The 22303-nt window shown below is 43.6% G+C and overlaps 1 protein-coding gene across 1 annotated transcript in view; it reads right to left on the reverse strand.

Moving 5' to 3' along the window:
* The window catches only part of LOC142959189 (prickle-like protein 2), a 41282-nt gene extending 20626 nt beyond the window's left edge, over positions 1 to 20656 (reverse strand). Inside the window, exon 1 of the mRNA XM_076100397.1 lies at positions 20350 to 20656. The gene's annotated coding sequence lies outside the window, so the exon portion shown is untranslated. The remainder of the gene's footprint in view (positions 1 to 20349) is intronic.
* Between the last annotated feature and the right edge of the window lie 1647 nt (positions 20657 to 22303).

The following is a 22303-nucleotide window of genomic DNA, read 5'->3' on the forward strand; positions in this document are numbered from 1 at the left end:
TGCTCCTAATGTTAAAGTAATGGTTTAGTTTGTCCCCCGGAGCAAAAACTGTAAAACATCAAACACTTCAACAATCTGCCTCTGGGAGAATTGTGGCAGGAAATATACATGATGCGACAGAGTACATAAAGGTCAGCCATTCAAATATTTGAATTGCTCATTTGTTGGGGGGGGGGGGGGGGCATAATCAGGCTGAGACAGTGGATGTTTTTGATGTTTTGTCCCACATGTATCCCGTCTCTAGGCCCCATTTATGTACCCATTCATCCAACAGATACTATAAAGGCCCCTTATATTCTGCAATATTTGTTTAGTTTTGTTCCCGGTTTCGGCGTCCCTCTTTCTACTCTTTCAACACACATGAAGAAGGAAACATTCAAAGACCGCAGAGTCATTCTTGGAGCACTTGTCATGCTAATTCTCTGCCCGAGTGCCTCTCACGTCTACACAAAACCCCCGGAGGAGTTTTGAAGTGGAACAAGAGGATTTGGATATTCATCAGATCGTAGTTTTTGCTTTTACAAAACAAAAAAAAGGGTTGATTAACCTGATACGCTTTGATATCCGTTTATTAATATTGCTTTCATCCACTGATAGTGGGATCCTCGGCGCTGGCTCCCAGTGCGACACCACAAAACTAATTGGTCGGCTCATCTCGTTCCTCGCTTACATAATCGACTGATGTAATCAATTCTGCAGGGCAGCAGATGGACAGAATCTGGTATCATCCTCTTCACCACCTCAGCCAGAGTCCTGATGCAAATGGCTTTCAAATGGCTCAGCGGGGGGATACAGTTTGGATCGACGTTCTGGGCCGAGTGTGTTCAATAACACACACACACACACACACACACACACACACACACACACACACACACACACACACACACACAGACAGGTAGTGCGACGAATCTTGAGGTTAAAAAAAGAAAGGTGTGTCCTTTCACAGATTCAAAGCGACACAACAAAGCCCCGTGGGCAGCACTGAAACAGTAACCTACTGCTCCGCTACCAGGTGTGTGTGAACCTCCCTGCTGGACGTACAACGGCCCCCCAAATGTCAACCCATGGCCTTTTCCCCCTTCCTCCCCTGCTGAACTCACAGTGCTCCCCGATTAATAATACAGTGCTACAGACACACAAAAACCCACACCTTCCAGTCCTCAAACTTCCAGCCTTATTTTGATCCCGTCCTCCGAGAGTTATCTTGCGAAGCAAAGGGAACAGTGTGGCGGAGCGCAGCAGCCTTATATACAGGATAATGACACAGGAGTCGGTTGCCATGCCGTCGGGCTCGTTGAGTAAATACAGTAGCCTTCGCTCAACTCGGATATGTAATGAAAGGGGAAAATAACAGCTTGTGCAAGAGGCTCGGCAGGAAATATGTTTTCCCCTTTTCTCTAAACGCAGCAATACAGATGAAGGAGATGTAGTTCATGTCTATTTGGATGGAAGACAGAAGAGACGAATGAGCATAAGAGACGTCTCCGTCAGAGTGGAAACATTTTAAAATGCAATCTTTCAAGCAAGATCAGTATCCTTCATTCCTCCATCTTGTTTCTTATGTCGCACAGATGGGGTGGTGTGTGTGTGTGTTAAATGACTCTGAGGTCTGAGTACAAAATCATTATCAAGGGCACTCGTGAAAACAGCCAACACACGCTGTTAGATCTCCTGATAGGAGCCAGAAATCATCCTCTTCTGTGCGAAGACAAGATTCCGATTTTAGCGACGCAGCTGCTCGTTAACCGATCGGCTCTGATTGGCTTGTCAATACGCCATCAAACCCAGAATTACTTCACCCCGCATTTCAACAAGAAAAAAAAAAAAAAACAGCTCTCTGGCAGCGCCAATCAGCTCATAATCCAGTTATGAGGATTAAATTCTTACCGCAGCTTATTTGGATCACGACTAACAAGAAATTAATTGAAAAGGGGGTTGACCCTATAGGAATGAAAAGCTGCGCGGTTCGGCTGGCAGAGCAGAAGAGCTGTGATTGGGTGACAACACTGGTGATATAACTGGAAACATAACACACACTCCGATTGTCCATCATTGCATTACTCACGCGGCGTTGTCATCAATAGATGGAAGAAGGACTTACTTATCATGTGCTGAAGCTGTGGATCCCAAAGGTACAAATAAGAGCAAAATGTTTAAATCAAACACACGGTTCATGTCGCTGTGCTAATTGCTGGAGGTGTGTTCCTGAAATCCAAAGTAGGACTCTCTTACCTACAGATGTACAAAATTGCACAAGGACCTGAAAGGCTGTAATTAAAGGGTGACACATTTCTGCTCCTCTCCCACTATGTGTGGGATGGCCTGAAATAGAATTGCAGGGTTTCAACAGGCGGATTTTGCGCCGCTGCACCAGCCTGCGTCTCAGCGAGGGAGAAGAGACGCTGTTCACGAGTCCCCCCCCCTATCTTTGTGGGAATGTTACCAAATGATGTGACAGACGGGCGTGTTCAGGTGCTATGACGAGGAAAGGCTGAGTGACTGAGCCTGAAATGAACACACACTAGGGCCCCCCCCCCCCGAACCCGGCTCTAAACGGCAACCGGTTCTAGTAAAAGCCCGGATAAGGTCCGGAGTTAACGGTAAAAGTGGGGCTGTATGCTGAGAACTCTGGTTGTCACAGATGCAATAAAACCCTCACAGGTAAGGGAGGTAATGGCGACAATTTATCAAAACATCTAGCCAACAAGCAGAACAAAAATCTGTAGAAATCCCCCGTTTCCAACGGTTTGGCGAGCAGCTGTCCTCGTCCACTGCAGCTAACATTAGCGATGCCAGATGGAGTTTGATCATAAGAACAGGCTAATAAATGAAAGCTAATCACTTAACTAACTGTTAATCTGAGAATGTATTGCTGCTCAAGAAATCTTTGTTTACATACAAGAACAATAAATCAATGTTGATTATTTTCTTAATTAATTTTCTTTTTTTTCTCACAGTACAATCAAAAAGAACCGATAAGAGCATCGATAACGAACCAAACCGATGAGCAGAATCAACAAGAGTATTAGTTTCGATAAAATCCTAACAATACCCATCCCTAACACACACACACACACACACACACAGGGGATCAGCTTCCAGAGTCCATGACCTGTGCGAGCTGGAGGGAGAGCGGGGCTGCTGGTGATTCACAAACTGAGGCTAATTCCTGTTGTGCGGTGCCATTTACATCACTTGCTGAGGGTGTAATCTTTAATGTGGGGCCATTATTATTCCTCTGAGCCCTGTGTTTGAGTGGGGTGGGTGGGTGGGGTAACGTGTGCTATATCCGTACAGGCGTGTGTTTATTTGCCCGTGTACGTGAGTGTGTGTTAATGTACCCCGTGTGAGAGCAGGAGAGTCTGTTGCTATGCATTTTTACACGTCCTCCCACTGGTTCTCTTCGCATGAAACATCACGGGCAGAGAGGAGAACACGTACTGCTGAGACCTTTTTCTTCCTGTGATGCAACAACACTTTAAGCAGTAAAAGCCCTGAAAGCCGCGGCGTAGCGTTAGAGGTCGGGCACGTCACAGAGACGCCTTGATGCCGCGTGGAAAAAGGGCTTGAACCCCCCTTTTAGATTGCTTGTCGGTTCACCAGATTGCTCCATTACTCCCGGTGGCTTCCAGAGGATGTCGGTGCCGTGTTTTATGGTTGAGTGGTAAGCATTATGTTATCTCGCAGTTCAACCCGTGGTGAAGAGTCATGCTATATGGGTTGTTGTGTAACTTTTAAGTTACGTAATGGTTTAAAAGACTAGGTGTCTATTTGACTGAAACGATATCCTCCTTTCTCCCACTTGCTGGAAATAAAGTGGCGTGTGGGGGTTTCCACAAAGAGACGACTAAATAATTTCACTTCTCTAGCTTTCATGCTTCGATACTTGTATCCCAAATTAAACTACTAAATACATCATTGGTCTTTTTTTTTGTCAGACTACCCCTATCGAAAGTGGTATTATTTGTCAGTGTCTTCCTAAACCATTACAAATAACTGTTATAAATGAATAAATCAGTTTTATTATGATGTTTTGGCACTTTGGTTTAGGCATAAAACAACTTCATGGTCATTGTTTGGGTTAAGGTTACAGGAATATTGTGGTTTGGGGCTAAAATTACTACTTTATTGATGTTGGAGGACTTTTGTCGCCATGATTACACTAATAAACACCTGGATAAGGTGAGGGAATGACTGCAGCCCTAGTTTAAAGAAACCAACGTTGAATGTCGGTGCGAAACAGAACACCAACAGCAGTCTCCTGCGTTAAAGTCTGACATTTTCTTATGAAATTGTGCAGAAAAAGAAACGCAAATAATACACGTTTTTCAATTAAGTCGTTTGGAAAGAATAAACTCGGCTACGGTGTAGTTTAGTCAGAAGTTGGCACTATCGGCTGCGAATGGCTGTGATCCACCAGTAAACAGAAGAAAAAGAAGAACTTGAGTTTTTGTACAGGACACAAAACAAGTTGCCTTGGTCATCTCATCTATGAAAGAACATTTGGTGAGAGATCTTCAGGAATGTGTCCCAGTTGGGTAAGTTTTAATTGTTCTTTCATGTCAGCTAGTATCGGTCATGTTTCATGTTGACCGAAGACAAGCAGTCGTTATGTGAGTTAAATGTTCGGTACGACAGAATGTATTCGGAAAAGGCCTTTCCATAACCCATTTAGCAACTATCAACTCTTTTTTGACAAAAGCAAAGTGTAAAAAAACGTTTTCACAATTGAGGAAATTTCATAAAATTTTGCCATTTCCAAAAAGCTTTTCTGTTGCGATACTTTAAAATGTGCATAAAATAATGTGAATGGAAACAAACAAAGACGCTGTTGGTTTTTCTTAAAGAGGACAGTCTCCTCCTTTGATGATTTCTCCACAAAATGAAACTGCATGAATTTGAACTTCATTGGCTTTGTTCAGCTCGCACGGTACAACACTGCAGCATAAATACTGCATGGTCCTGAGAGGAACTTGGTGTTTAATGAAAATAAGCTGATGTAACTATAGTTAATTTGTAAAAAAGAAAAGTGCTTGTATTATGTCAGTATAATGAGTCATTATGCAACCTATAACAAGCTGAAAGGGTCCAGTGCTGACGATGGCACACTGATAATTCACATAATTTGTAATTTGCTAAATTATGAACTTCATTTATTTAGGGCTAAGTAGAGAAAGTCTTTTTCTTCTCTGACGTCTGTGACTGATGACAACTCGGCTCCGGTGTGACAGCACTCTGTGAATCTCACAATAGCAGCACTCTCTCCAGAAATAATGTTCTAAATATCAATATATTTCCATAATCTTTCTTTTACTGGCAGCAAACTAGCCTCAAACATTTTTTCTTTTTTTTAGCCCAACACAGAAGGGCTGACAAATGTGTGGATGCTGCCATATGGGAAGCATTAACTGCTCTCCATGCGTGTGTAAAGCGCTGTGCATACGCAAAGAGACGTCTTTTGGTGTTCAGTCTGGAGATGAGTTGTCTCCGTCTCCGTCTCCCTGCTCTTGGACCGCTTTGTCGGTGGAGCCGTGACGAGCTGGTGTGATGAAATGCGAGCGGTGCGCCGGAGAATGGAGCGTCTTCGCAGGCATTTTACACTCTTTTTCAAAGGAACAGACAACGCACCCAAGAGGGTTGAATTGGTCCGAGTGTTCTTTTACGCGTTGCTGCAGCACCACAAGTTCATACATCACTGTGCTGTAAACTACAAGTGTTGTTTATTAATGTGTGCTGAAAACAAATGGTGCATTTGGATGGGAATCAAGAGTTCTCGAGCGGAAAATCCACCAGTAACAACATCTGTTTGGCACAGAAGCCTTGGGTTTAACAAAGAAAAAGGGAATCCAATACCGACTATGTAGAGTTGGGTACCAACCCAAATTCAGAAGAGTGGAGAGAGTAGCCACTGAAGGCGTGATTCATTTGACATCCTCCGTCATTGTTGTAGCCCCTTTATTTTGAAAACCGGTGTTTTTTGTGCAGCGACGCAATCAACAATGGATATGTAATGACTCACGCCGGAGTTGTTCCAAAAGCGAACAAAAGAAGTATAAATTGACTGTGACGGTACAAAAAAAGGAGCAGACAATGTGATGGGACAAATCGATCGGATCTCTCAGTAGATCAAGTCAAGACCGAGACAAGGACTCGGAGAGGAACACATCTGCGGATGTATGTGTCGGTCTGAAGCCGCTGCAGGTGTCACCGCTGAATCTGTGAATCACTTACACCTCCGTGACCGGGAAACTGGAATTACAGGTGGAGAGGAAAATGATACTGGGCATCTACCGGTAAGAGTATGATTACATATAGACCAGTGGGCGCCACCATTATCTCTAATGGAGTCTTTTTTTCCCCTCCACTGGCCTCTGACCTCAGTCACACTGCTGAAGGATGTCCAGCACACACACCAGATTGTCTGTGTGGCTGAATGAAGAAACTTTTTTTCTTTTCTTTTAAAAGGCCAATTTTTGTCTGTGTACAGAGGTGGTCAGTTACCATTAGCCTAAAAGCCATTCAGCTTAACAGCTCAAAGCTGCAGATTTTATCACAAAACATAATTAACTAATGAGAAAAAGCTGGTAGCCATTAGCTGGTGAGCCGGTGCAGCTGAAGGGCAACGACAAGACGTCGCACCTAAATGGGTTACAGCACTGCAATGGGGACTCCGTGCGTGTGTGTGTGTGTGTGTGTGAGAGAGAGTGAGAGTGAGAGCAGTGGGCTGAGCCGAGGTGGGATTAGAGGAACAATTATGATACCCACTCATTTTGTGATAAGAGATGCTTCCAAGCTGTAAAGAGAAATAAATATAGCCTAATAGAGGGTAGATACCTGAGTAAGATTTGGTGAAAGGAAAGACAGACATTGAGATGGAGATTATGCGGAGCAGCATTAAAAAGGATAACAATGGAGGCTGAGAAGACGAGGGCCTCCGCGGGGAGGAGTGTCGGTTCATGACTGAACTAAAATGGAGACAAATCAGCCTTGAAGTCGCTTGAAGGTTTCAAATTTGAGATGTCAATCCGCCTGGGCCGCCCGTTCTCACACCCAACTTGTCAAATAGGGGGTGACCGTGTCTAGTAACAGCAAGGTTGATGGTTCGATCCTTGGCTGGGACGTGGCATGTGTTGAAGTGTCCCTGAGCAAGACACTGAACCCCTAATGGCTCCCCGGGGGTGAGTTAAATGCAGAGACAAATTTTCCCCTTATAACTGTAGTATATAAAAAAAATACAGACGCTTTGTCACAGCATCTGATACCGACCAGTCTTCATTTAGTAAATTATGGTCCATTTAGAGTTAAATAGACCAGGGCGGGGCTACCTTGTGATTGACAGGTCACACCTCCACAGTCCCTAATATGGTCACTTTTGCTCACTGATTGCAAAAAAAAAGATGGCTACGGCCAAAGTGCCGAACTTGAGGCTTCAAAACAGCAGTCCACAAACAACCCAGTGACACAACCCACAACAACAACCTCCACTTCTTATATATATATATAGTCTATAATACTGACGCACACAGGAACCCTTTTAGCATCTGTATGAGACGCACTAGGCTTTCAACTAACCCCAGTGTAAACCCATCTCCTCAGTGCAGAGACGCAAAGTAATGCAGCCTCAGGTAGACCACTATAGGATCCTATTTTAGAAAAAAATATGTACTATGCCTACTCTGGCTTCTCTTGAATATAATGGATCTATAATGGCACTCAAAACGCCAAAGAAATATACATTTGCAACACTCAACAGTAATGTCTCTCTGGAGAACTCATGAACCGGTTACTGAAAATGTTCTACAGACCTTAAAATGAGCAGTTTCATGGAGGAACTATGGCTGGAAGACAATATTCCTAGTTCCATGAAACTGCTTTCAACAAGGTCTGAATTAATGCATCAATAAATATAATCCACGTATATAATATATATGCGTCATTCTGCATAAAGAGCACTTAAGCTAAGTTAATTTTGATGCTAATACTTGTGTACTTTTACTTTCGTAGAATTTTGAATGCAGGTCTTTTACTTGTAACAGAGTATTTGTACCCTGTGGTATTTCTACTTTTACTTAAGTCAGAGATCTGAGTACTTCTTCCACCACTGGATGTCAGTGGGTTGATTGAAACTGCTGAAGACAAAATAACAAATTCCTATGTCAAGTTATAACATTACTTGTTTTTTTTAACAAAGCTTATTTCCAAAAGCAACGAATCAAGTTTAACGATTGTTCAGCGAAGCCTATAAGACTACACACAAACTGGAAAGCCCTGTATATGTTGTCAGATTAATAAGTGATATTTAATAACACCTGTTAAAAGAGTAAGAGGCACTTAGCTTCTCCAAAGCCATTATTGGATGATTTAGGGCTCGCCTGAGCAACGCTCTGCGCAGGCCATGCGTGACACTGCGAGCCCGGGGGGGTGTGGGGGGTGTGTGTGTGTGGGGGGGGGGGGGGGGGTAAACCTCTGTTGGAAAAATCATTAGCTGAAACCTCAAATTCAATTACCTCCTTGTTACTGCATCTCCCCTGATGGTCCTCTGGAGGACTTTGCGGCCAAAATAATTCCCATAATTCCCCCACTTTTGTGAAGTGGGGCATCAGGATCCGCCATCGACGGAACAACACAGTCAGAGAAACATTTAAGGAGAAACATTTTGGGAGCTAGCAAAGAAATAGAAATCAACCCCAAAGTGGACAAAGGTCTCCACTCTAAATCAGAGGTGGAACAAGTACTAGGCTCCTTTACTTAAGCACCGATACAACAATGTACAAATACTCCATAACAGGTAAAAGTAGTGCATTTTAAAATGCTACTTAAAGGTTAACTTTTTCCATCTTTTTGTGTCGAAGTGACTTTTGGCGAAAACAATTTCTGAAATTGGTCTCGTATTGAGCGGGAGCTCTGCAGGCAGCATGCAGCAGCTAGACGAGCTGCAGTGTAATGTATTCGGGTTATTTACGTCCACTAAACCTGCTTGTTTTTGCCATGATAGGCTCTGATTGTTAATATAGGTGTCTGACAGCCGGGCAGAGTTTGTTGTGTTGGGATACAGAAGGCGTAGCTTCTAGTTATTTAAAAGACTTTTAACATCTCGGTTTTTAATATTTAGTCAATGTCAAGGTCTTTAAATTTGATGGCGGCCCGTATTCATTTGAGCCGAAGAATACGGATGTTCACATTTGCCCCACGAGAGAAGGAAGAGCTTTTTATTCCTCTGTAGTAGTTCTTTCTATAACAAATAACAATCTGAGCATGTCGGAGGCCAAAACAAGCATTTCCTGTGGCCGTAACGTTACATTGACGATGCTCACTTGCCCTCGCAGCTCATTTGGCAGCGGCCAGTTACAGCGCGCTCAATACTGGACCAATTAAAAAATCTGTTGTCCCCATCCCTCACTTAGACACAAAAACATGGGAAAATAGATTGAAAAATACCTATAAATTAGCATTTAAGTAAAAGTACACAAGTATTATCAGCTACGTGTAATTACAGTATCAAAAGTAGAAACGGACCCTGTGGCTGATAAATCAAATTATACGACATTATAAATGCTGATTTCACAGTTGGAGGTTGAGTTGGAGCTAGTTTTAGCAACTTCATTAACAGTTAGGGTGTTAAGTCCAGTGGTTCCCAACCCCTAAAGGGTCAGAAGATAAACCTGAGGGACCATCAGACGATTAAGACCCAGATTAGACAGAGTGCTTTTTAACAGCCTGTAATTGTGTGAGTGAAGCGTTTGGCGAGCTGCTTTCTCGTTTTTCTGTTCTGTGCACTTTGCGTTTGTGCAGGAGTGCCCTGAACGCCTTGAGTTGAAAAAACTTAAATTCAGAGTGGAAGAAGCGTAGTGCAGAGTAGAAGTAGAAAGTAGCATGAAATGCAATTAGTTAAGTCCAAGTAACTACAAATTCTACTTGTGTTTTGGGGGGTTTCGTTACTCCTTTAAGAACAGCGCTTCGGTAAATGCTCTTAGTTAGTTTCCAGCACTGGATATCTCCTCCGGGTCCTTTAAAGAACAACAGAATAAAATGCAAGTAACGAGCCGAGATGCATGTGTGCATAATATAAAGTCATAGACTGAGAGGCATAGAGAGAGAGAGAGAGAGAGAGAGTAGGCTGTGAGCACCTTCTATGTTCTTGTTTCCAGGAAGCCCTGAAGGAACAGCTGAGCCCTGCAGTGGGAGCGCTGCTGCTGCGCCATGGGCTGAGATTAACAGGGATCTTATTCTGCTTGATGAGGGGGTTGATGAGGGGCAGGTGCTGCAGCGATGGGGATGATCTGTTGGCTAGAGGTATTTGAGAGAGAGTGTGTGTGTGTGTGTGTGTGTGTGTGTGTGTGTGTGTGTGTGTGTGTGTGTGTGTGTGTGTGTGTGTGTGTGTGTGTGTGTGTGTGTGTGTGTGTGTGTGTGTGTGTGTGTGTGTGTGGCAGCTTTGCTCTCATCACATCCTCATCTCCGTTTAGAGTGACGCAGACCTCATAAGAGGAAACCAGAGATGTTTTTGGTCTGTGGAGTAATTAAACTGCAGCCTCTCGGGAATGGAAGATTTAATGGATCAAGCAGGCATTGTTGACTTTTTCTACATCATCTCTGGGGTGCAGTGGAAATTTTACTTTTACAAACGTAACAAAAATGACCTTGTTAGAAAATGCAGTATTAAATAAATTTAGATTATGAATAGCAATACCTCTAACTCTTTCCTTGAAAGATGATTATTTTGGGGAGGGGTTGTCCTCATTAACGCTCTAGAGATGATGATATATAATGATGGTCTGCCTGTCACACCTACTGGATGGATTACCATGAATTTGTGTACATGCATGGTCCCCAGAGGATGTTTCATTATAACTTTAGTTGAGAGGGTATGATTCAAATTTTGTTTTCTTAAATATATTCTTCTAAATATCTACGCAACATCTTCCTCATTGCCAGTTGTTTTGGTGCTTTTTGTAAAAAGAAAAACAAAATGTTGAGTGAAATGTTAAGTAAAGAGGTGAAAATGAAACACCAAAGTAGGGTTTTCATTTTGTACTACCTTGTCAAGTGCCTTCATCAGTTCCAAGTGTTAAATGTTAAAATAAATGTTATTTTGTGATCTTCGGACTTTCCCTCAAGCATCCCCGCTTTGACTGAAATATCTCAACAGCTCCTGGATGGAACTTTTCATCCAGCAAATCCACATTTGGTTCATGACTAAATATCTGCAAAACATTTCCCGTTGTCCTCTACTGTACTTTGTGTTTAGTACTAATTAGCTAATGTTAGCATGCTGACACGGTAGATATTATACCTGCTAAACATGTTAGCATTATCGTTACAAGAATGTTAGCACGCTGACAGCATTCTGTGCTTAAGTACAGCCTCAAGCCGCTAGCGTAGCAAGGCTGGAGGCTCTTGTTTTTCAAATGACTTTTCTGACTCTGCATTAAATTTAATGCAATTTTGAACAGTGGTAATTGGGACATAACTATTTTTTATTACAGCAGTAATGTCAGCATTAAGTTTCCTACTTGAAACTGTCTACTATAATCAAGAGTCTGGTACAATATTTCTCTTTTTGTCTGAAAGGAAATGAAACCTAAAACTAGTCTGATTATTCCTAATACAAATAGTTTATTGAATCACTTTATTGACCATTCATTCCTTAATCATAAAGTGTTTTTGTCTGCAAGATGCAATACCCATTCAAATATAAGAAGAAACACACTGCGTTCTGAGTCGTATTAGAGTCGAATAAGGCTGCAGATGAAGTCGTGAGAGTGATTTGAGGAGACAGATGGAACTGCGAAAGAGATAAATTGGGAGATTTGAAAAAGAATAAGGTTGATATCGATGCAAGTGAAAGCCACATAGTCTGCCGTGGAATCATACTCCTGAAACTATGAGTGACTGAAGAGTGACTGGAGATATGAGAGAGACTCAGGCGGATGACGCACATAGCGAAGGCCCCTGCTGGATTTGGTGATGTGGGGCTCTTTCCAGCTGCTTATTTATGCGTCCTTGTCCTTTCGTCTCTCCGTGACCTGGAAATCGAGTGACGTCTGCCATCTCGAACAACATTCCAACTGGTAAAATGCCTTTTGGAGTTGACAAAAGAGCAAGATGCCGTCCAGAAGGGCTCGGAACAAGAAATAACTCGGCATATTAGGCGATACAATTTCACAGTAGGCTACAACTGTATTTTACTATATTGTCATTCGTTATCTGTTTATCCACCACTACGGGCACAAACATCACTAGAAACTGAATTTGAATCTATCAAATTCAGATTCAGTTTTTCAATTGAACCTTTGCTAAGCCCCGCCCCTCACGGAGCCCACACTGTCACTAACTGTGATCCTGGATAAAAAAATCCTCACATTTTTGGGAAAATGGAAGGCAGTGTTGTAGCACTGTACATCAGTCCTGGTCTCCAGACCGAGCTAAAGACCACTTTTTGAAGGTCTCTGTCTCGTCTTAGTTTTCTCTCGGTCTCAGACAAAGAGGCCTTCTGGATTTTATTCCAAGAGTGGACAAGACCACAACTGAGGATATCACTGAACTGCCTGTGAGGATATCACTGAACTGCCTGTGAGGATATCACTGAACTGCCTGTGAGGATATCACTGAACTGCCTGTGCATCGTCTGATTTATTTGCTGTGATTGTTCATAGAAAAGGAACATTCCCTCATTAAATCCTCCTCTGCAACGCATCTTGATTATATTATCAAGACATCTCTCACATACACACATACATACATAATATATGGTGATAAAAGAGGTGAATTAAGAGGAATCTTTATTTGTTTTCTGTGAGTATACTTTCCTGTGAATGTGGATCTTTCAGATCTATTTGAGGAGTGACTCTTGGTTGCATGCTCCAAATTTTATCTGAAGTGTGTCATGCATGTTTTTGCTGTCAGGACTCAAACTCAGCGTTAATCTCACTTTCATCTCTTTCTTTACTGATGGTTTATTGTTGTTACTATTTAAATGGTATTATCTGGTTGATAGCTTAAGTTCTGGATATTAATTACTTTTATAGTGTTTTTATTGTAAAGCACTGTTTTTGAAAGGTGCTACATAAAGAAAATATTATAGTTGTATTATTATTATTATTTGCACTGATCTCGTCTTGGTGTTTTTCTTCTATAAATAGTATTTAATTTACAATTTAAAAATGCATGCATACAGTCATGAGAGTTTGTGTTTTTTCTGTGTGCGTCTGAATGTCTAATGTGCCACTTGTGTGTGTGTGTGTGTGTGTGTGTGCATATTTTACCTGCATTGTGGGAACATAATTCTGTTAACACAGCTACATCGTGGGGACTCGCTTTTCCTAAAGGGACTAAATGATCGTCCCCACAAGGTAAATTACTACATTTTAGGGTGAAGATTTAGTTTACGTTGGGGTAAGCCTCCAGGAAATGAAGGTAAGTCAATGTAATGTCCCCAAAAGTCAAGAAAACCAGACTAAGTGTGTGTGTGTGTGTGTGTGCGCACACATTTTGTGATGTAGGAAAATGCTATTTCAGAAGCCCAGTAATGGTGCCATTAGTATGAGGATAGAGTGAGCACTGAACCTCGGGGGACAGAGTCACAGAGTTAAGTTTCCTCGTATCCATCAGTCAGCGAGGCCAAACTAGCACCAAAAATCGACACCAAACGGCAACATTTACATCGCGCTGCCTCTCTCTCTTTCAACCCTGAACATAATCCATACACCTGCAGCCTCAGTTAGTCCCCGTCTCTCTCAACTCCTCTCTGGATGTAACTTTTAATTTAAGGCAAGCGGTCTTCCTCTGACTAAGCATAAACTGCATATTGTTCTCTTAGTGATCCCTATCGTAAGCCAGTCAGCACTTTTTCGAGGCTACACAGAGATCGGGTGGAAACTGCTGAGACTCACGGCGCTGAAGAAACGCACTGTGGTGAATCGAAGTTAAACCCAGAGCTTTATGGCTCTCCCTCCCTCCTCTGTTCTACCTCGCTTCTTCCTTTCATCCAAAGGAAAGTATAAAAGTGTGTGTGTGTGTGTGTGTGTGTGGAGGACATTTTGAACCGGAGGCCTCATAACTGTCTGACTGGCCAATAAGAATAACAGAGGAGCAGGTGGCGGGAAGAGTGTGTCCGGAGGCGAGGTCGACGCGGATTAGAACCGAGACGAGTGAGGACATCGGTTGCTGATGACGGGACGGGGCGATTCGGCTTTGGGAACAAATTGCAAAGAAGTTTGCAGAGATCGAGCGCACGGTGCGCTCTGCACTACAATAAGCTCCAATGAGCGAGGTAGCGATTGGTTTATTGTAACCAATTAAGGGGCTTTAATACGGCGCTCAGGAGAACATTAGTCATCAGACAGCAGCGAGCCGCAGGGAATCATCCAGGATCCACTTCGAGATGTGATTGTGGTAACGACCGGTCGGAGGCTAAATATTCAGCTTTTCGCTCCACGTGGAAATCAAATCAAATGCGCGTCGAACGTAATTCAGAGCATGATTCACCGGATCTCCTCTCGGCGTGTTTTGAAGCACGCTCCTTTTAACCTGTTGGGCAGCAAACGTGTACTTTTCTCTCGTCCACAGCTAAGACTACTACCAGAAGGTATCTGCATAAATTCCTAGCGGCGAGATGTATTCCTTCAGCAACATCGTGGCCCCAATGCACCAGCAGAACAGCGCAGTGAAAAAAGACAGGGCCGGCTTATTGGAGAAATCAATCTTGGTGGCTGCTGAGTGTAGAGAAGAGTAAAGTCAATAAAGAAAGAAGCGCTCCATACTCATTCATCTGCTCACCAAAGCAGAGGAGAACCATCTCCCTACATGAGCAGTGAGTTCCTCTGCTCATATTCTTAAATCTTCTTTACAACCCGGTCTGGATTTGTTGCTCCCTCACGTCACATCAGCAAAAACATCTACATATATGTGAGGGATGTTGCTCCTTCAGTTCAAACTGTCAGTCTGGAACTAACCAAAGCTTCTTTTTTTAGGTTGTATTGAATCACTTTTAAGTGTTTTAACATCTTAACATCACAGATTTCTTCCAGATCTCGATGGGTTTAAAGGATTTTAAAGGATGAGGCTGCGTTAGAGTTATTGTCGAGGAATTCTGTTAAAATACCAGAACCAACAATGTGTTAGTTGTTGTTACGTCTACTTTCCGTCTTGCCTATCATGTCTTTGGCGCTCCGCTCCACACCAGGTTACACATTGTCTTAAAACAGCTGTTAACTGTAGTTTCTAGTGTATTAAGCCCTGTATTGGCACGGGTTCTAGTACTACCAGAGGACCTCGTGTGAATGCGGCACATTCGGAATGCAGAAAAGAAAAGAACTTGCAAAGAAAAACTACAACCCTTAAATCACAGAGATGCCAATTCACACGGGGACTAATTACTTTACCAAAATATTTGCCAAAATATGGTAAAGTTACGGACATGGCAGATTCGCACAAGGTTAAGATCCCATACGACCTCAGCAAGTAATACAAAGTACTTCTAGTCCTCAGGGAGTACTAGGTCCATGAGAATGGCTTCAGTTTGGGAGGTTCTTCAGCTGCAGGTTTGCAGCTCTGGTGAGTATTTACAGCAGCAGGATATGGTATTGACTCAAAATAAACTGCACTGCCCATGTTCATGTTTATGCAGGAACATGTCACCCAATGCAACACTGAGGCTCATTGATGTGTTTTTTTCAGTGTTGGTCAATGGCACAGAGGAATAACCGGGTCTATTCACGAGATTTACTGACAGTAATATGCACTGAAACCAGAGCAGCTTTTTATTGCTATCCGTTATATGAGGAGCACAAGATGTGGCGATGGATGCTGTGGTTTGCCGGGGATTTATTCATGCACCGAGTTCCCCGGTTGACAGTTTGAAGTTTGTGTTTACCTTCATTACACATGATTGTGCCTCTTTATTATCTTGGTAAATCAGGCTGATGCTGTTTCGCCCTTTTTACAGTAGATCTTTCTCAGACAGTTTTATTTTGTCCCGTTCTTTACTGCTTCTATCAGCGTATGTCGTCGCTTTTAGTTAGTTTATAGGGCTGCGTCACTAAAAAGAACAAATGGCTTCATTAACTACATATTAACTTGTAGCTCCTGTTTTGTTTGTTTTTATCTGCTGGTTACACATTTTAAGATGCTTGTAATGAACAATGTTTCTCAAGTAATGCCTTTTGAATTATGGTCAGTTTCCTGTAGTGTTTTCATCAGTTTCTGTTCACAAACATTTCTGATGCAAATCAACCTTTAGCCGCTTCGGAAACTTAGACTTAACTTAGTTAATCACCTATAACTTCATGTATTAGGATCAGTTAGTCACAGTGATAGCAGGTTCTAAATCTGACTTTGCAGTTTTAAAGCAACATGGAAACAACATGGAAACTAACTAATTCGGAAATAAAACATGATTCTAGTGTCCAAGTCTTATTCGGTTGTTTTCTTATGAAGTACAGATATCCTTAGGAGCCAGAGTAAGATCGCTTTCCACCTTTGTCTTACACTCAGGGTACAATGAAGACTATATTCTGTAAAAAGTGAAAGTATGTTGTGCAAAGATTTCATTTTGTGCAGACTTTCTTAAATGCATAGTAAACACTTGATTACTGATTACCTTATAACCACTACACATGCGTGTTTACTTGTTGCTTCAGTTATTTGTACGGGCGTGATCATGAATGCATTAAAGGGGAAGTGGCCCCGCTGAGGCTGCACATCCCTTCTACTGTACCTTTTAGTGGATTTGTGCGCTAAACAAACGTCTTTTTGTCATTTGCACGTGTGGTTTGTGGTGGAAGGTTCCCATATTAGTGTAGCTTAAAAGCTAGGCTACCTCTCCTTTTCTCTATTCATTAATTATGTTTTTTTATATTTAGATTCACAGCAACATTCACTAGTTCTGTTGGGATCTACGTGGATGTATTTACAACACACGACTTTTAGTCTATCTTATCCTAAACATACGTATAGTTTTGAACTGGAAGCCAAGTGTCTAGTTTCCTCTTTTATAAACTTACCTTTGTGGTTTAGTTATGGGGCTTGTGGAACCATCAAAGTGCCTGATGTTATGGTTGCCGTCATCTGTGAACTCCTCACACATTTACAACCTCACGTGTTCACACAAACAGGTGACCGAAGTGATCTTAAAGTGTCCCACCTGAGTCGTGGTGACACTGGGGGGGGGGGGGGGGGGGACATTGTCCTAAAGAAGTAGCGGGGTGACCCACCCGGTTCTCATCACATGGCGCCACGCCGCATCTCCCAATCTAACGTCCTTGTGTTGTGAAAAAGGCAGCTCCTGTGTTATCGTCCATGTTGATTTTATTCTTTCCTCTCTTAGATGACAGTGTACGCTCTTTGTTCTGGCTGTGTGTCTTGTGACGGGTCTGCAGTGTGCTGTGCGTGTCTCGAGCTGCGTCACTGCCGACTGTAATGGCTAAACACTGCAGGGTGGAGAAACCCCTGCAGCCTGCATACATTTACACCTTCTTGTTCTCAAAAAAAGCAACAAGAAAACACATAACCTTCATTAAATGAGAGGAGATCAAACTGTGCTTTGAGCAAGTTAAAATCAACACGGTTCAAACTCAGGAGACGCTGATCTTCGTCCCTGTTTAAACAACAATGAATAGCCACATAATATTAACTGCAGGTAACTTTTTTTTGCAGCTAATTGGTCTGAGATAGTGTGACTCTGTGATCCACGATGTGTTTGCTCGACGAACACAAAGAAGGCCGAGCCGGTCTTCCCTGTTCCCTCCTCAGCGGATACATATTCCCGTTTTAATTTGATCAGGCACAGCGGGGTGAGCTCCTGGGGTCCTGCTGCGGCACAACACCGGTTTCATTTTCTGTTCAGGAGCTTTTTTTTCCTTTTTTTTTTTTAAAGGCAGTGTTTCTACTGTACAAACCATCGCCATGGCAACCACCGCCATCCTAACTAAGCATGCAAGAAAACGGATCAAACCACAAACACGAAAACAAAAAATAGCCACTTGTGATGAATTCATCTGTAATTTCAGAAGCAAATCCAACGGGTGCTGTTTCTGGGTTTTTTGAGTGGGAGGTCTGCTGTAAAACACAGTTAAGAAGGGAGGGGGGGGGGGAGTTATCCAAGAATTTTCTCTCCGATTCCATCTTTTCATTTCAATCCTGTCCGCCATCACTCTCACTCTGCCTCGTTGACCTTATGTAAGAGAAAGGTCAGAGCATATCTATTATTGAATGACTCGTGGTACACTACATTATTAATCCGCTCAGTGTCGTCTCTAAACACACACACAGTGTGACTCCGACCCGGGTGTCACATGTTTAAAGCAGAAAATAGGCCTGAAATCTCTCCGGATGGACCCGACTCTTGATTAATAGACCAGTCAAGAGAGACGGACGCGTACGTCAGAGTCACAAATGATGTAAACCATGCCAGTGATTTGTCAGCAGGCCGTGAAGAGATTCCCTGTGTTTCGAAACCAACTGAACATGAACGGTAACTCGAAAAAAACACCAAACGTGTCCTTTGTGCTGCCGATGCGGTTGTGCAACATCTGACTGAGCCATCTGAGCTGTCAGCAACATCGAGGGCCATGAAAAGCAGCACAGAAGCAGAAATGTACTGTGAAAGCACCGCATGGGGCAGAGCAGCGAGAGCAGCGAGAGCTCGGAGACACCCGCCCACCCTTCCTGAATCAGCCGTTTCTGTGGCGACCAGAGCGAGCGAGCAAAAGGGGGGGGTGAAAGTGAAGAGACAAATATTTGAAACCCGGTGGGAGAAACATGGACGGATGGATGGATGGATGGATAAGGGAGGGGGAGGGGGGGTAGATGTACTGAGGGATGGGTGATGAAGGGATGTGGCAGGGTCAATGGGGAACTGGGGCCGATTCCTCAACATCACAGCCGGTGACAAGTTGACAGTCGAAAGGCAAACGGCAGCAGCGAGAGAGACACAAACACGGACGGATATTTTTCACCCTCAATGGCAGCCCGGATCACGGTCATGGCTCAGGGGTAAACCACACACACACCACACTCACAATGTCTCTCTGTGAAATCTCGCTCGGCCATACGGCCCCCATTCAAAGCCCAGAGTGTCCCCCTCTCTGTGTCCCTCTCTCTGTCCTCTCACCAAAATCACACACGGGCTCGAAGTAAGTCGAGGCAGATTTAAGACTCGCTTCGCAGGCAAAACTTTGATTCAACAAGTGGTGCACTGGAGGAAACAATTCTGGACCGACCTGCTGATTCCCTGCGGTAAACTCTCATGAGATGCCATTACACACACACACACACACACTCACACAAATTACATTTTCCAGGACGAGCGACAAGTGTCACACGCTAACATGGAGGAGGAGGAAGAGGAGGAGGAGGAGGAAGAGGAGGCGCTATGCGACGTTTGGCTCATATAGATTCGAAGACGGCTTTGTGTCAGGATGAAGATGGTGAAGTTTGAGCTCGGTCGAGGCCCAAAACCAATCAGTGGAGAAATCTAAATAAACATGCTATGTGTCATCACTTTTTAGACATGCAGTCCAAAAGTGGTCATTAGCATATATTACAGGGAAAAAAGAGAAAAAGCCTCGCATAATCTTGCTCATTAGTTGGATGTATGACTCGATGCCGGCTCTGTTTGTGAAACCACTCCAGTATGTTGGAAAAATCGTATTATGTAATTGATAAGACTTTGATCTGGGCACATTCTTACAGTCTTACGCCACAGTGATCACATCCTGTCCGTGCCACAACAATTAGACGCAGTAGTTCTCCTGCGCCGGGGTTGAGACAAAAGGCTCTCACCCGAAGCCCAACAACAGCGTAAATCTGACACGCAAACAGCTGCGGATCTCCCCGACAGCTGTCCGTAAATCACTGTGTCCACAAGGCAAGCGCAGGCTGCATTCCATCAAATACTGTAGTCCGCCCGCAGCATCTGAGATGATGGCTTCATCGTGTTTGTCTCTGTGTTTCCAAACAAGACTCGGATCACAGTAACAGAGCTGGAACGGCTCCCCACTCCACCCACTTTCTCTGTCAGGTACACATGGATCTACACATTGAGGGGGGGGGGGGGATCAGATGGATTCACCCCCCTCTTCCACCAAGTCCCTGTGGTCTTCCTCACTTGTCAGTCAAAGAAATAAACAAGCCTTCACACAAACTAACAACATTCATGTAAAAGAAGACAAATAAAAGCACCCCCTCCACTCGTCACATGCCGATGCCGCCCCCCCACTAATGATGGATGCACCTCTTTTTTTAGGAGAACTTTCATCAATCAAAGCTTGTTAAATCAATACATTCCTGTTATTGTTCAAATCATAATCATATCAAAGTGTGAAGTCCATGAGGCTGTTTGAGACTCACCTGTTTTTGTGCCGATGGTTTGTCAGAGTCCTGGTGCTGCGAGGTGGAGGTGGAGGTGCGCTCACACTGGACACATACCAGAGGACTGACCGTCTCCGCTCTGCACCGCAAACTCACAGCGCTCGCCTCTCGCCTCTCTCTTCCTCTTTTTTTTCCCAGTCTCAGAGACAAACAGCAGCTCTCGCCCTTCTGCTGCCTCTCCCTCTTTCACACGTACTGTAGCAGCAACAGAGGGGAGGCTGGGGGGCTGCAGCCTCTGTGATCAGCACAAGTCTCTCTCTCTCTCTCTCTCTCGCTCTCTCTCCTCCGGGCTCTGTGTCTATCCTCAAGTCTGGCTACAGGCAGCCATGGATGGGGAGGCAAGAAAAAACAATAGTGAGAAAGTCTATGTAGATCAAGTTGACTCCCTTTGCAAGTATTTATGTTGTGCGTTAATGTGTGAGAACCAGCGTGCTCTGGTAATCTGGTAACAACAATGCGCACAAGCAGTGGGAGAGAGAGAGAGAGAGAGAGCTTTGCTCCCTGCTCCCCCTCTCTTCTTTTTTTTCTTCCACCACCACCTAAAACCAGCCCACACATCCACCCACCCCTCTCCTCACCAGCCCCACACCAGCCTGTCGGAGTGAGTCATCAGCCATCAGCCAATCCCACGGCGGCACACGGCCTCCGATTAGAATAACAGGAGTATTTATGCACGCCTGTTTTGAGGAGATGCAAATGAAATGGAGATGGTGTCTGGGAGGACTTGACATACTTTGCTCTGGTTTGGGGGAGATCAGGCGATATATTTGAAGAAAATTCCAGCAGGATTTATTAAAAAAGAAGAAAAAAACATTTTCCCTTCTTATTTCTTATAACTTCTAGCAAGCATGGGGTATTTCTTTGGGGTCTAACAGCTCCTGTAACCGCTCATAAAATATACAGCATGAAGAAATCCATATACATACGATTAGTATTCATCACTGCATCGCTTGTGAGGCATGACTCACTGCGCTATATGATTCATTCCATCAAGGCTGTAGCCACATATGAGTACATTAAGGTCTGACCAGCGGTAATTTTCCTGGGAAAATGAAGGTAAAGCACTGAAATAGAACAAAAAGTCACTCTGTGCGATCTGTAACTACGCACTGACCTGCGCTGCGTACTCTGCCTGCCATGATAAGTGCCCTTCTGTGTAGTGAGGTGGGAGGAGGTATTTTTGGGTGCTTAGGTTCCAAGTTACATTTTCTGTTCAATTTTTTTTTTTGCTTTCTGTGAAGACAGTGTTTCTGGAGTGGGGCTTGGAGGGACATGGAGCTCTTCTGGTTGAATCATCACTACAAACAGTGAGCAACATTTCTGAAAAAAAAATGGTTCACTGACAGAAACTCAAACTGGACAAGATGAGATACAAAAACAAACCCCCGAGGCGAAGCCAGCTACACCTCCCAGGGGGCAAAGCGGTAAGAAACTGAATCACAAAGTTTACACACCTCCAAAGAAAAACAGCAGCAACAGTTGTTTGGATTGTTAGTGTATAACCGGTAGAAATAGAATCGGATTAGAACGGACATTGAACTGTTCTCTGTGGTCATGTGACTCGTGCAAAAGAAAATGGCGATTGTTTGATGACATCACACGTCAGTGGGGGCCGTAAAATGTTGTCGCGGCTCACAAAATCCTAAACTCTTACGCACTCTTCCTTTTAGGTTGTTACATTTTACACATTTTCTCTCTCCAGGAGTAGCTCTATGGAGCAGTTTTATCTTTTAGGATGTAATATTATTCGGCTGACCGACAGGTGGCAGAATTGTGCCAAGAAAACGCCGTAAAGCGCAAACGAGCAGCACTCGCTCCTAAAAAAACGTCGCCAAGTCGTCAACACTGACAGCCCGTCCCTTCAGGCCTCCCTCCGAAGCCACTCCCACTTAAACAGCAAACCTTGCTGTTGTTAATACTCATAGATGTCAAG

This window comes from Anarhichas minor, unplaced genomic scaffold, assembly GCF_050575085.1.
Source record: "Anarhichas minor isolate MPS153535 unplaced genomic scaffold, ASM5057508v1 ptg000003l, whole genome shotgun sequence".
Taxonomy (NCBI): Eukaryota; Metazoa; Chordata; class Actinopteri; order Perciformes; family Anarhichadidae; genus Anarhichas; species Anarhichas minor.